Source organism: Gopherus flavomarginatus, assembly GCF_025201925.1.
Source record: "Gopherus flavomarginatus isolate rGopFla2 chromosome 11 unlocalized genomic scaffold, rGopFla2.mat.asm SUPER_11_unloc_1, whole genome shotgun sequence".
Lineage (NCBI taxonomy): Eukaryota > Metazoa > Chordata > Testudines > Testudinidae > Gopherus > Gopherus flavomarginatus.
Window position 1 is genome coordinate 1,400,609 of NW_026114602.1, and position 12,618 is coordinate 1,413,226.

The 12,618-nt window shown below is 42.6% G+C and overlaps 1 pseudogene; it reads right to left on the reverse strand.

The window, feature by feature from the left end:
• Nucleotides 1-906: 906 nt before the first annotated feature.
• The window catches only part of LOC127040895 (olfactory receptor 6N2-like), a 31,410-nt pseudogene continuing 19,698 nt past the window's right edge, over nt 907-12,618 (reverse strand).

The window sequence follows — 12,618 nt, forward strand, 5'->3', positions numbered from 1 at the left end:
AGGAAGAATGGTGTTATCTTAAAATGCTGAGTTGGAACTTGGGGAGTCTCATGTAAATTTCTGGCTCTGCTGCAGAATCCTTATGTGATCTTGTGCCAGTCACAGAGGCCAAACTTTTGAATACATTCTGTCAGCTGTTCCCATTGACTCCAACAGAATCTGTCCCACTGATTTCAATGGTGCTACACTGAGTTACACCAGTTGAGCATCTGAACCAGGACAAATAATTGTCCTATTCAGGGTTAGTCTTTAACTATGACCATTAATTATCTTATTCATGATAGAATAATGGAAAATCATAATAACTGACAGTGCTTATGTTTGCTTTTTATTTAATTTCTTACATTTTCACACCGAGTTATGCTTGTATAATTCAATTCATACAAAGAGCTATATATGAGACTTGTTTTACCCTCCACTGAAATGTAGCCAATTCTGAGGAAAAAACCACAATTGCCCAGATAATTTTCAGCTATAGCTGGTATTGCTAAATGAATATTTATATGCTAATACATTTCTCCCCAGGTTGCTTTACCATTTCTACAGGAACAGAACAATACTACACAAGAGTCCAGGGAAGGAAGTAATATGCAGTTTGTGAAGGAAGTGGTGCTACTTGTAATATGTTATTAATATTATTTGTTCCGTCAGTTTCTCTGAGTGTCATTGTCATAGAGTTTAGAGCCAGAAGGGACCACCACATCATCTGGCCTGACCTCCTGAATAGCAAAGGTCATCAATTCCAACCATCCACCCACACAGTAACCCAACAGACAATATGATTACAAGGAGTTAATTCAAGCAGGGGTTAGTTGCATATATGCAAGAAAGGGGGCAAAGTTTTAGATACCCTCTCCCATTTACCCATACTTATAAAACAATACAGGTATAATTCACTTTGAAGTTTTACTTCGGTTGATCTTGCTTGTTTTGGCAGAGGAGATGGGAGACTAAACACATGAGGTATTCAAGATGAAAAAATTGGAGCAAAAATCTTTTGGGTGAATAAAGGAACAGCCTCTGAAGGCCAAGAGAGTGTGAATGAGGAACAACTGAAAGCAAACTGAACCCCAGTCCTCATGGGAAAAGGGCTCTGACATAAGTTAGACCAGGGTTTCTCAAACAGAGGTTGCCGCTTCTGTAGGGAAAGCCCCTGGCGGGCCAGGCTGGTGTGTTTACCTGCCCCATCAGCAGGTCCCGCCAATTGTGGCTCCTACTGGCCCTGGATTGCTACTCAGGGCCAATGGGGGCTGCTGGAAGTGGCACAGGCTGAGGGATGTGCTGACCACCACTTTCAGCCGCTACCATTGGCCTGCAGCAGCGATCCGTGGCCAGTGGGAGGCGTGATCAGCCAGACCTGCAGACAGGGCAGGTAAACACACCGGCCGGACCCACCAGGGGCTTTCCCTACACAAGCGGTGATCCCTGTTTGAGAAACCCTGAGTTAGACCTACCTTAGCCATTAGAGATGTGTACAGGCCTTTTATTGTGCTTCCATCATTTTCTCTTGTTATGTTGTGTTCCTACTGTAGAGATTCTGGGTATGTCTACATTAGAAATGCTATAGTATTGCAGCTGTGTCATGTAGAAACTTATTATAGTTATGGAAGGGATCTTCCATTGCTGTAGAAAATCCACCTCTCCAAGAGGCAGTAGCCAGGTTGACGGAAGGATTCTTCTTTCGACCTAGCAGTGTCCACACTAGGGCTTAGGTTGGCTTAACGACATGGCATAGGAAGTAAAATTTTTCACATCCCTGAAAGCTGTAGTTAAGCTGACCTAACTTTTTAGTGTAGACCAGGCCTAAGATTCATAGATAGATAGATTCCATGGCCCAGAAGGGACCATTGTGGCCTTCTAGTCTGACCCCATTATCAATGCAGTATAGAGAACTTCCCCAGAATAATTATTTCTCAACTAGAGCAAATCTTCAACAATACTGTGTTTGAAAAAGGCTGTTTCCCAGTGTTTCATCTGCCCCGCACCTTAGCTGACATAATTATACCTGCAATGCACACCCTTGGTCCCACCCCTTACGATGTTTGGTCATTTCCATTTTGGAAGGCTGTGAGTCTGGGGTCTTCGTCCCACCTTTTTGTAAACAGTAGGAGGGGTAAGGAGTGATGTTGTGTTCTGGTTAAGGCCAGGCCTTTCTTTGGCTTTTAATGTGTCTTATGCCTCCCCCATTCCAACCCTCTTGCCCCTCCTAACTGGTTGTTTGATCTTGGCTTGAGAGTGAAGGCAGGCAGCCTTCCAGTGTATTCTCATAATTACACTCCCACCATACCCTATAATACTTTTAACTGTTATTATCTGCTTTCCTTATACTAACAAACCCATCTAGCTGGGCAGAAGCAACACACACAGTATCTTTGTCTTTTATTCACACATGATAGTATAAGATATAAGAGTATCAAAAGGTCAATCCAAAATTCTATCCCAGGCTCAGAAACAGGCCTATATACTAACACACAGGATCCCACCGCAGGACAAGTGATGGCAAGAGGGCCGTAAACTAGAGAGGTGCAGCCTGAGAGACCAGAGAAGGGTCAAATGTGAATCCATGATGAACTTTGTGCAAATGAAATTCTCAGTGAAATGTAATTGCAGATACAATAATTTGGTTAGGATGCCCAGAGTAAAGCTTCACATCTTGCAAAAAATTATAATGGAAACTTGAATAGACAACGGAGGCAGGACCACATGTTTACCTGAAAAAAAATGGCACCTCCTAACAGCCATTTAGATCTGTACTTATTCCAGGGGAAGGACCCTCCCTACTGAGCCATCCATACCACTCACTGCAGTACAATGTCCCCTAATACTATTCTGGGCATTGGAGTCAAACCTGTTGGATAGCGGAAAGCGCAGTCTACTGAGCCACCCACTCTGCTCACTGCAGCACAGTGCCCCCTAGCGCTTCCCTATGGTAATTAGGGCTTTTCTCAGAGCCTTTTTCATCTCCCTGTTCCTGAGACTGTAAATCATGGGATTTATCAAGGGGGTTACCACTGTGTAAAACACTGACATTACTTTGCCTAGGTTGAATGACTGATTGACCCCTGGCCGGACATACATGAAAATAATGGTCCCATAATAGATGGAAACCACAGTGAGGTGGGATGCACAGGTAGAGAAGGGCTTCTTCCACTCCTTGCCTGAAGACTTCTTGAGGAGCGCACCCACAATGTGCACATAAGAAGCTATGGTGAATGTGAAGGAGCACAGGATCATAACAGAGGTAAGCGTGTATCCGGCCACTTGCTGGACATAAGTGTCGGTGGAAGAGAGTTGGAAGAGTGGGTCTGCATCACAAAAGAAATGGTCTATCTGGTCAGGGCCACAGAAGGGGAGCTTGGAAATCATGAGTGTAGGCAGCAAGGGGGAGAGGAAGCCACAGACCCAACAGGCAATGGCCAGTTTGAGAGAGAGCCTGTGGTTCATCAGACCACTGTACTGCAATGGATTACATATGGCCAAATATCAGTCATAGGCCATGGTGGCCAAAAGGAAGCATTCGGTGGCCCCTAGAGAGAAGAAGAAGTAATACTGAGCAATGCAGCCACCCACAGTGATGCTGGGTTTCCTGGACAGGAAATTGGAAAGCATCTTTGGAATAGTGACCGAAGTGTAGAAGACCTCCAGGCAGGACAAGCTGCAGAGGAAAAAGTACATAGGTGTGTGGAGTTGAGGATCCAGCAGTGTCAATGCAACAATGACGGAATTCACAACGAGGGATGTGGTGTAGATGATTAGAAAGACCAGGAATAGGGACATCTTCACCACCCATTGACTAGTGAATCCCAGTAACATGAATTCTCTCCCCACAGTCTGGTTGTTCTGTTCCGTGTCTCTATTATTCCTGAAACCTGAGAGATGCATAGAATCACAGAAGTTAGAAATTTGGTGGTTCAAACACTATCTCAGCTATAAGTTATAGGAAATGTAGGGAGAGAAGGAGGAGGAGGAGTAGAGAGAGATGCCATCATTCTGGTTTCAATATTTTTATGGATAACATGATTAAAAACAGTATCAGAGTTGTAACTGAATTTTTTGTTTACTGTAAAATGGCTGTGGTAAATGAAAATGATCAAATACTGTGCATACATATTATGAATAAAAGGCTATGTTGAGCCATGCAACCATAAGTTGGTTAGTCTAACATAAATCCTGGGCAAAATAAATGAAAGGCCAGTAAAGATTTAAACTGATAAAGAATTAGAGGATAGGAATATAATTAAAATAGACATAATTCAAACAAAGTGTGTTTTAATACAGGCAAGGTAATGCTATACATCTAGGAACAAGGATTTCAGGCTGGACCTACAGATCTGAGGACTATATCATGGAAAGCAATTATCAGAGGGGTAGCCGTGTTAGGGTATGTCTACATCTACAATTTTGCAGCGCTGGTTGTTACAGCTGTATTAGTACAGCTGTATAGGGCCAGCGCTGCAGAGTGGCCACACTTACAGCAACCAGCGCTGCAAGTGGTGTTAGATGTGGCCACACTGCAGCGCTGTTGGGCGGCTTCAAGGGGGGTTCGGGGAACGCGAGAGCAAACCAGGGAAGGAGACCTGCTTGCACGGGGGTTCGGGGAACGCGAGAGCAAACCGGGGAATGAGACCTGCTTCCCCGCGGTTTGCTCTCGCGTTCCCCGAACCCCCCTGCAAACCACAGGGAAGGAGACCTGCTTGCACGGGGGTTCGGGGAACGCGAGAGCAAACCGGGGAAGGAGACCTGCTTCCCCGCGGTTTGCTCTCGCGTTCCCCGAACCCCCCTGCAAACCGCAGGGAAGGAGACCTGCTTGATTACCAGAGAGGCTTCCTCAGGTATGCTGCGATACCTGCTTATTCCACGGAGGTCAAGAAAAGCGCTGGTAAGTGTCTACACTTGATTACCAGAGCTGGATCACCAGCGCTGGATCCTCTACACCCGAGACAAAACGGGAGTACGGCCAGCGCTGCAAACAGGGAGTTGCAGCGCTGGTGATGCCCTGCAGATGTGTACACCCCCTAAGTTGCAGCGCTGTAACCCCCTTACCAGCGCTGCAACTTTGTGATGTAGACAAGCCCTTAGTCTGGATCTGTAAAAGCAGCAAAGAATCCTGTGGCACCTTATAGACTAACAGACGTTTTGGAGCATGAGCTTTCGTGGGTGAATACATGCATCTGAGGAAGTGGGTATTCACCCAGAAAGCTCATGCTCCAAAACGTCTGTTAGTCTATAAGGTTCCACAGGATTCTTTGCTGCTTTTATGGAAAGCAATGATTCTGAAAAGGATATAGTGGTCATAGTGGACAAACTATCAAACATGAGCTGCCAGTGTGACTCTGTGGTAAAAAAAAAACAGGATAAATGTCAGTTTTGGATGTATAAGCAGAGTGTCGGCCAGAGAGGCTGATTAACCACTGGGGGAAAAAAAAATATCAAAGGAAATGGTGGATTCTTTGAGCTAGTTTACACTAAAGGGTTAGGTTGAACTATCTACATTGCTCAGAGCTGTGAAAAAAATGTAACTCCTGTGCAACACAGTCAGGGCCAGCTCTAGTTTTTTTGCTCCCCCAAGCAAAAAAAAATTATGGCTCCCCCCAACACACACACACTTTTTTTTTCTTTTTTTCTTTGGCTTTTTCATATGTTTGCACTTTGCAGTTTTGTTTTGACTGTTTACAGTTTTAAAAAATCAAAGCAGAGAATTTTTAGTTAGTGAAATAAAACAATTTCCTACTATTGTAATTTTAACATTTAATTTTAACAAAAACACAAACAATTTGAGTTCAATTGTACACTGTAATGAAAAACATTAGTGTCTTCCAGTTTCTCAAGAATTAAAAGAATTTACATGAACTGAAATTTTCTGGTTTTTTTACTTGTGTAGTCATTTAATTTTAACAAAAGCACAATTCAAACAATTTGAGTTCAACTGTACACTGTATTGAAAAATGTTAATGTCTTCCAGTTTTTTATACATTAAAAGAATGTATATGAACTGATTTTTTCTGTTTTTTACACTTGCATAGTCTTTAAATAAGTCAGTGAAATCTAATTTTTTTTGCAATAGCACTTTCTATTGAAATTAATGCAAGTCCTGACAAACGATTTTGAGACATGGTGGACCTCAAATAATTTTTTCATAATTTCAGTTTTGAGAAACTGCACTCACCAGAAGCCACTGATACTGGTAATGTTAAAAGTTTCTTCAAATCCTTCATCTGAATGGTATTTTTTAAAATATTTCAGCACTTTATTCAAAATCGTCTTTGCCTTGGATATGTTTATGGTTATGTTCTGCATAACTTTGCCGGTCAAATTAATTTGATTCAGAATATTATGCCAAACAACCATGCAACATAAAAATTAAAACTGTGTCATTTTCTGAGCCAATGTTTCAGCTTCATGTTGAAATGAAGGAACATATGACAAGTCCTGGCTTATTTCTATTAGTGCATCGTAAATCTTTCCTGATGAATATCAGAATGGTCTAATAGCGTCTATCCTGCTTTCCCATCTAGTTTGACTTAGACGTTTAAGTGTGAGTTTTTGTTCAAGATGCTTCTTCAAGAGTGCCCAACAGTGTGTGGGAGCACTAAAAAGTTGTAAATTGTTTGCACTGTGTTAAAATATGAAACAGCATCTTTTGATGATTTGGCAGCATCACTGACAACCAGATTGAGCCAATGTGCATGTCAAGGAATGAAAAAAAGCTTGATAGTTTAAATTCAATGTTCTTTGCTGTACACCTTCATGTCGTCCTCATACCCTGGACGTACATATTTTCTAAAGGTATTCCACAGTGTTCCAATCTCTGTAGAATTACATCTGTGAGGGCTTTCCCAGTAGTTTCGTTCACTGGTATAAATTCTAGAAAGTGTTCACAAATTCTCCCTTCTGCATTTTCATCAATTTTCAGAAATCATAAAACTATTGACATTGACTCAGTTTTGCTCAGATCTTGAGTACAATCAACTATAATTGAGTAATATTTGGCATGTTTCAAATCTGATAAAATTTAGTTATGCACTCCATTAGAAATTAATTCTATTAACTCATTTTTTGTATTTTTACCCAAATAATGGGTGTGAATCTCTCCATCTTTCACTCTTCATATATGCTCAGCCATAACATTATCAAATTTTGCCAATAACTCAACCAATTTTAAGAAATTTTCATTGTTATTCTCATATAAAATATTAGACGATCCACGGAATGCGAGGCGCTGTTCGGTCAGGAAATTAATGATTGCCAGTAAATGTTCCAACACCACTTGCCAACGTAGAATTTCTGAATTTAGCTGATGTTGCTGTACCGCATTGATTGGACCCACACTGGACCCAGCCCTGCTGGTGTTTTCCCAGCGCTGAGGCTGCCAAGCTGGGAACCCGAAAAGCATGCAATGGCGAGAGCTCTGGGGCTGGAGGAGCCAAAGAAGAGGTGCTGGGCTTTCCGGACAGATGCTACCCCTCTCTGCCAGGTTGCTTGCCCCCGGCAGAGCAGAAGGCAGAAGGAGAGGCCAGGCATCGATGCACTGTGTGGGGCTGGGAAGGGAGGCATCAGCCTCTGTGTCTCCAGCAGGAGGAAGCTCCCCAGAGGTCCCAGGGAACCTCCTGCCCAGCCTGACTCATACCTTACTCCGGATCTGGCCTGAGGTGGCTTCATCTCCCATCGCTGCCGCTCCAGCGGCTTGGGGTTGGGTTTGCTGCTGGATCCCAGCCCTACTCATCCTCGGTCTTCGCCTTGGGCCTGGCACGAGTTCGGCTCAGCCCAGGCTGCCTCTCCACTCGCTTATCCCCTCCCCCAGCAGGACGTGGCACAGAGGGGAGGAGGGGGAGGAGGCAGAGACAGGGACAAGCCGAGGAGAAGTGGCCCGTCCAGGCGCCATGTTCTGCCCACCCTCTGCAGCCGGGGCAGGGCCACACTTCCGGCCCCCACATGAGGGGGATGGCCGCTGACCACAGGAGAGCAGCGGGAACAAGCTGAGGAGGAGTGTCCCATCCTCTGCAGCCGGGGCAGGGCCACGATCTCCCATCACCACTCCCCTCAGGCAGGAGCCGGTAGCACAGCCCTGCCCCGGCTGCAGAGGATGAGCCACTTCTCTGCTTGCAGCGGTGGGGACAAGCTGAGGAGGAGCGGCCCGTCCTCCGCAGCCGAGGCAGGGCCCCGCTACTGGCTCCTGCCTGAGGGGTTTGGGGTGGCTGCTGCCCACTGGGGAGTGGCAGGGACACGCTCCCCACTTAGCCAGCTCTCTGTCCCGCTATCTGCTGAAGTCAGTATTCAAACTCATTTCATCCAGTGTGTGGGTGGGATAAGCCCAATTATGGTATCCTTACTCATATTGAATAACTACTTACTCCGTAAGTAGGTCTGTGGAATCAGTGGGACTGTTTGTGGAATAGAGTTCTACTAAACATGACTAAGGGTGCTGGAATCACAACCTACATTCTTTCATGGTAGTGAAATTCAACTCTCCTTACAAAAATGTAAGTCAGTGTATCCTAATTCCTGCCCTACCTGACCCCACAGTTCAATTTCCAAGAAGAGAGATTGAAAACGGTGCATCTTGTGAGTAGTGTGTTCTTTATCTGGCACCATATGATATCCCTTTAGTAGGACATCTCACTGCAGTTAGATGATACCAGTGCTCCACAAATTGCTCCAGCTGCCTATTGTATCCCAGGTAAAATTTTTGGTGTTTGTTTACCCATACAAATCCCCATATGGCTTGGAGTCTACCAAGATTCCTAAAGACTTCTAGGGTTGGTTAAACATTTTTAAATAACATTTGTATTCAGTCGAAAATTGAGTTTTCAATTAAAACAAATTGTTCATGAAAAATGTCTCCTGTCCATGGAAATTTTCGCTTTTTGTTGAAAAACCAAAGGCCTACAAACAAAAAAATGCAAATCTTTCAATTTGGATATCCTACCATAATACCTCATGGTAGTTGTAGTTACATTTCCTCATGGCACCATTATTCTTTACAGGCTGGGTACCCCATCTGGACAACATCTCCAATGAGGCAACATGATATGGGACCCCAAGGGACCCCCATGATGCAAACTCCTCCAGTCTCCATGAGGGAAGAATGTGGTGTGTCATGGGAGATGAAGTTTGACAAGAATTCCCTGGAGAATAATTGAAGCATGAGGCACCAGAATGAAAAATTCCATGTGGACTTTCAGCCAAAATATTTTAATTTTTGGTTGGATAATTTTGTATTTTAACTGAAATATTTCCTTTTTCAGCCCAGATATTTTGCAGGAAGGTTTTTATTTATTTGTTTATTTATTTATTTTGCCTTTTCAGTAAAAAAAGTTTAATCTTTTTATGGAAAATTTCAATAAAACATTTTTTAATTGAAATTTTCCATGGGAAAAAAGGAGCAGTCTGATCAGCTCTATTTTTATTTCTGCGTTGCTTTTGTCATCAGGAGCATCCAAGTTGCAGCCTCTTTGATAGAAAAGAAAGTCTCACTGCTTCTTCTCCCGTAACTGAACTCTTAATCTTAATCCTTCCCTTTTAACAAAAATATCTGTTGGCCTTGAGAGCACATTTCAAAAACTATGTCCTTTATAGGTATTTGAGGTCCATGTGATATTATGTAGGTGATTTATTTACTTTATGCTCACTGCAAAAATGATATACTAGGTAAATCCCATTGTGACATTACCCAGAATGTGATCTGGACTGAGAGACAGCTGTGTCCTCTCAAATTTCCAACCTAGGGTGCCTTTTACACAGCTTTGCTCTGAAAGCAACTACTCCTGGTCTGCTCACACACAGCCTCCAACACGTCAAGCATCCCAGCTATCCTGCATGAGTGCTATACCCAGCCACTCATGAATTACATTGGAGGGCAAAACAAGCAAACTCCCAATCCCAGACTTTCCCCAGAAATGTGCATCTTGTACTGCCTAGCACCCTCCTGGATAATACAAGCACATATAAAATCTGTCATTTCATTAATAGAAAATGATCTGCGCAAACCTTCTTATCTCAAATAGAGTTCCCCAAATACTTCAATCCAAACACACACTGATTTGATAAAAAAATAGAACAAGTTTATTAACTACAGATAGATTTTTAGTGATTACAAGTAATGAGGCATAAAAGTCAGAATCGGTTACATGAAAATAAGAGTTAAAACACAATTAACACCTAACCTAACAAGCTAAATGAATTCAAAGAAAAGGTCTCTCTCACCACATGCTTCAGCGGTCTTACTGGCTGGAATTCCAGTTCAATATTAATTTTCTTGTCCTTCAGGTGTTGTTGATACTGTGGGCAGAGAGAAAGGGCATTTGGGGGCATCTATTCCCCTTTCTTACAGTTCTCTTTTTCTTTGAAAATCATCTCCAGCTGAGCTTCAGCGAACAGAAGGTCTGTGAGGATGGGAACCTCCAGATGTCTCTTTATCAAAATGTGGATTTCTCCTCAGATCTTTTTTCCTGCTAAAGAATGGCCACTTAACCAGGTGATAGTCTATTTAATGTTGTTGACCCTAGACTGAGGCATCAGTTTGTCTTTTGCCTTTGAGGAACTGGTTTGTGCCTGCTTTTCTAAACTTGGAACATGTCTCAGTAATGTTATACATTAGAATATTATAACTTTACATAAAATGTTTTCACACATATTTTACCAGGACAATAATGATCTGCAAATTATGAATTTTGAAATGATATCTCATAAGGCATACTTTCTACAAAATCTATAAAAAGAGTGAATATAGGGATACAGACTGTCACATCCATACATGACTGAGAGCCAGAAACAAGATTTTGGGTAGGATGGCATTTTTCTTCCAGTTCAAATAAGAAAGAAAGAAAGAAAGAAAGAAAGAAAGAAAACACAATTCTTGACAAAATCATATAAGCACAAATTCCAAGTGTCATGATTACATGATTACATGACTAGCTTCAGCTCTGTCCCCTTTCTGGTTTCTTTGTGTACACTACTTCAGGAGCCAGGCCTTGTGCATTTACATCTGCTGGGATGGAATCATTCAGCTCGCTGACTCTTAGACCAATCCCTGGGCTACAGCACTCTGTGCATTAGCAGTCTTTACCCAACAGGTCCAACAGGGTTCAATGCTTGTGTTCTTCCTTTTGGGATCTTGTGAACAGAGAGAATCCAGGGACCAGACAACCTTATTAAAACAAAGCAGTGTTTTATTTTAACATTAGGAATAAACATAACATAAGAGAAACAAAAAGGGATTGTAAAACAACAAACAACCTCACCAACCCCCAAAGGAAGCTTAGTAAGGTCCACTTTCTTCACACACACTAGTAGAAACTTGATATCTACTTCTTTAAAGACAGAAAAAGTGCCTTTATATGCAGCAGCATTCCTTTGTCTTATCAGTTCCTGGGGTTTGGGGGCCCTGCTAGTCCAAACCCAGTTTGGTGGGCTCAACAGAATATTGAACCTGTATCCTGAGGTTCAATGGCTCTCCCATTGTTCTGCAATAACCCCTAAGTGTTTGCTGAAAGTAGTCTTATAATTGGTCATTGTTTTGCCTTTCTGCTTCTTTCCCAGGAACACTCTTGGATAAACCCAGAAAAGTCACATAGCAGCCATTCCAATAACCAGGTCAACATACACTATTCAGAAATCATTACAGATAAGCCTCACTGCTGCTACATCATTATATATTGCAAGAAGTCAGAACATTGCCAACCACAGGCTGACATTTCTTCCATTGATCTTTATCATAGATTCAATTATCAAGACTAATGTTACTTGAGGAATCTGAATTTCTCTAATATTTTCCCCAGATCTGCCTTCACTTCCCTGTTTTTCAGGCATGATGGGGTTTAACATGGGCCTTAAGATGCTGTACTGGATGGAAAACAGTCTGTCCAAAACCTCTGAGGATACTGACTTGGGTCTCAGATATCGGAACAAGCCAGTGTTGTTGAATAAAACAACAACAATCAGGTGGGAGCTGCAGGTGGAAAAGGCTTTATGCCTGCCCTCCGCAAAGCGTATCCTCACGATGGTGGAGATGATGTGAATGTAAGAGACTAGCTTAACAGAGAAGGTGATGAGTCCTACCAACAGTGCAGAGGTATGAAGCAACAGTTTATTGGTGAAGGTGTCAGTGCACGATAGATCTAATACTGGAGGAGGCTCACAGCTGAAATGGTTGATTTTGTTGGGCCCACAGAACTGTGGTTTTAATAAGGGAAGAGTGTTTATCAATGCACATATAAACCCCACAATCCATGCACCAATCGCTAGCTGACTGCAGACGTATTTGTTCATAATCCTCATATAATGCAGTGGATTACATATAGCCTCATATCGGTCATGAGCCATTGCTGCCAGAATGAATATTTCACTACAACCAGCCATGAGACTGAAGAAGATCTGGGCATTGCAACCATTGACAGAAATTCTTTTCACCTCTGCTAGGAAATTCACAAGCATCATAGGGACTGTGGCTGAGGAATAAGAGATATCTGAGAGGGATAAATGGAACAAAAAAAAGTACATGGGTGTGTTGAGGCAAGGATCAGCCCTTATTACCAGCATGATCACCATGTTCCCCACTAAGGTGATAAAATAAATAGCTAAAAACACTAGGAAGAGGAAAATTTGGAATTGTGGATCACT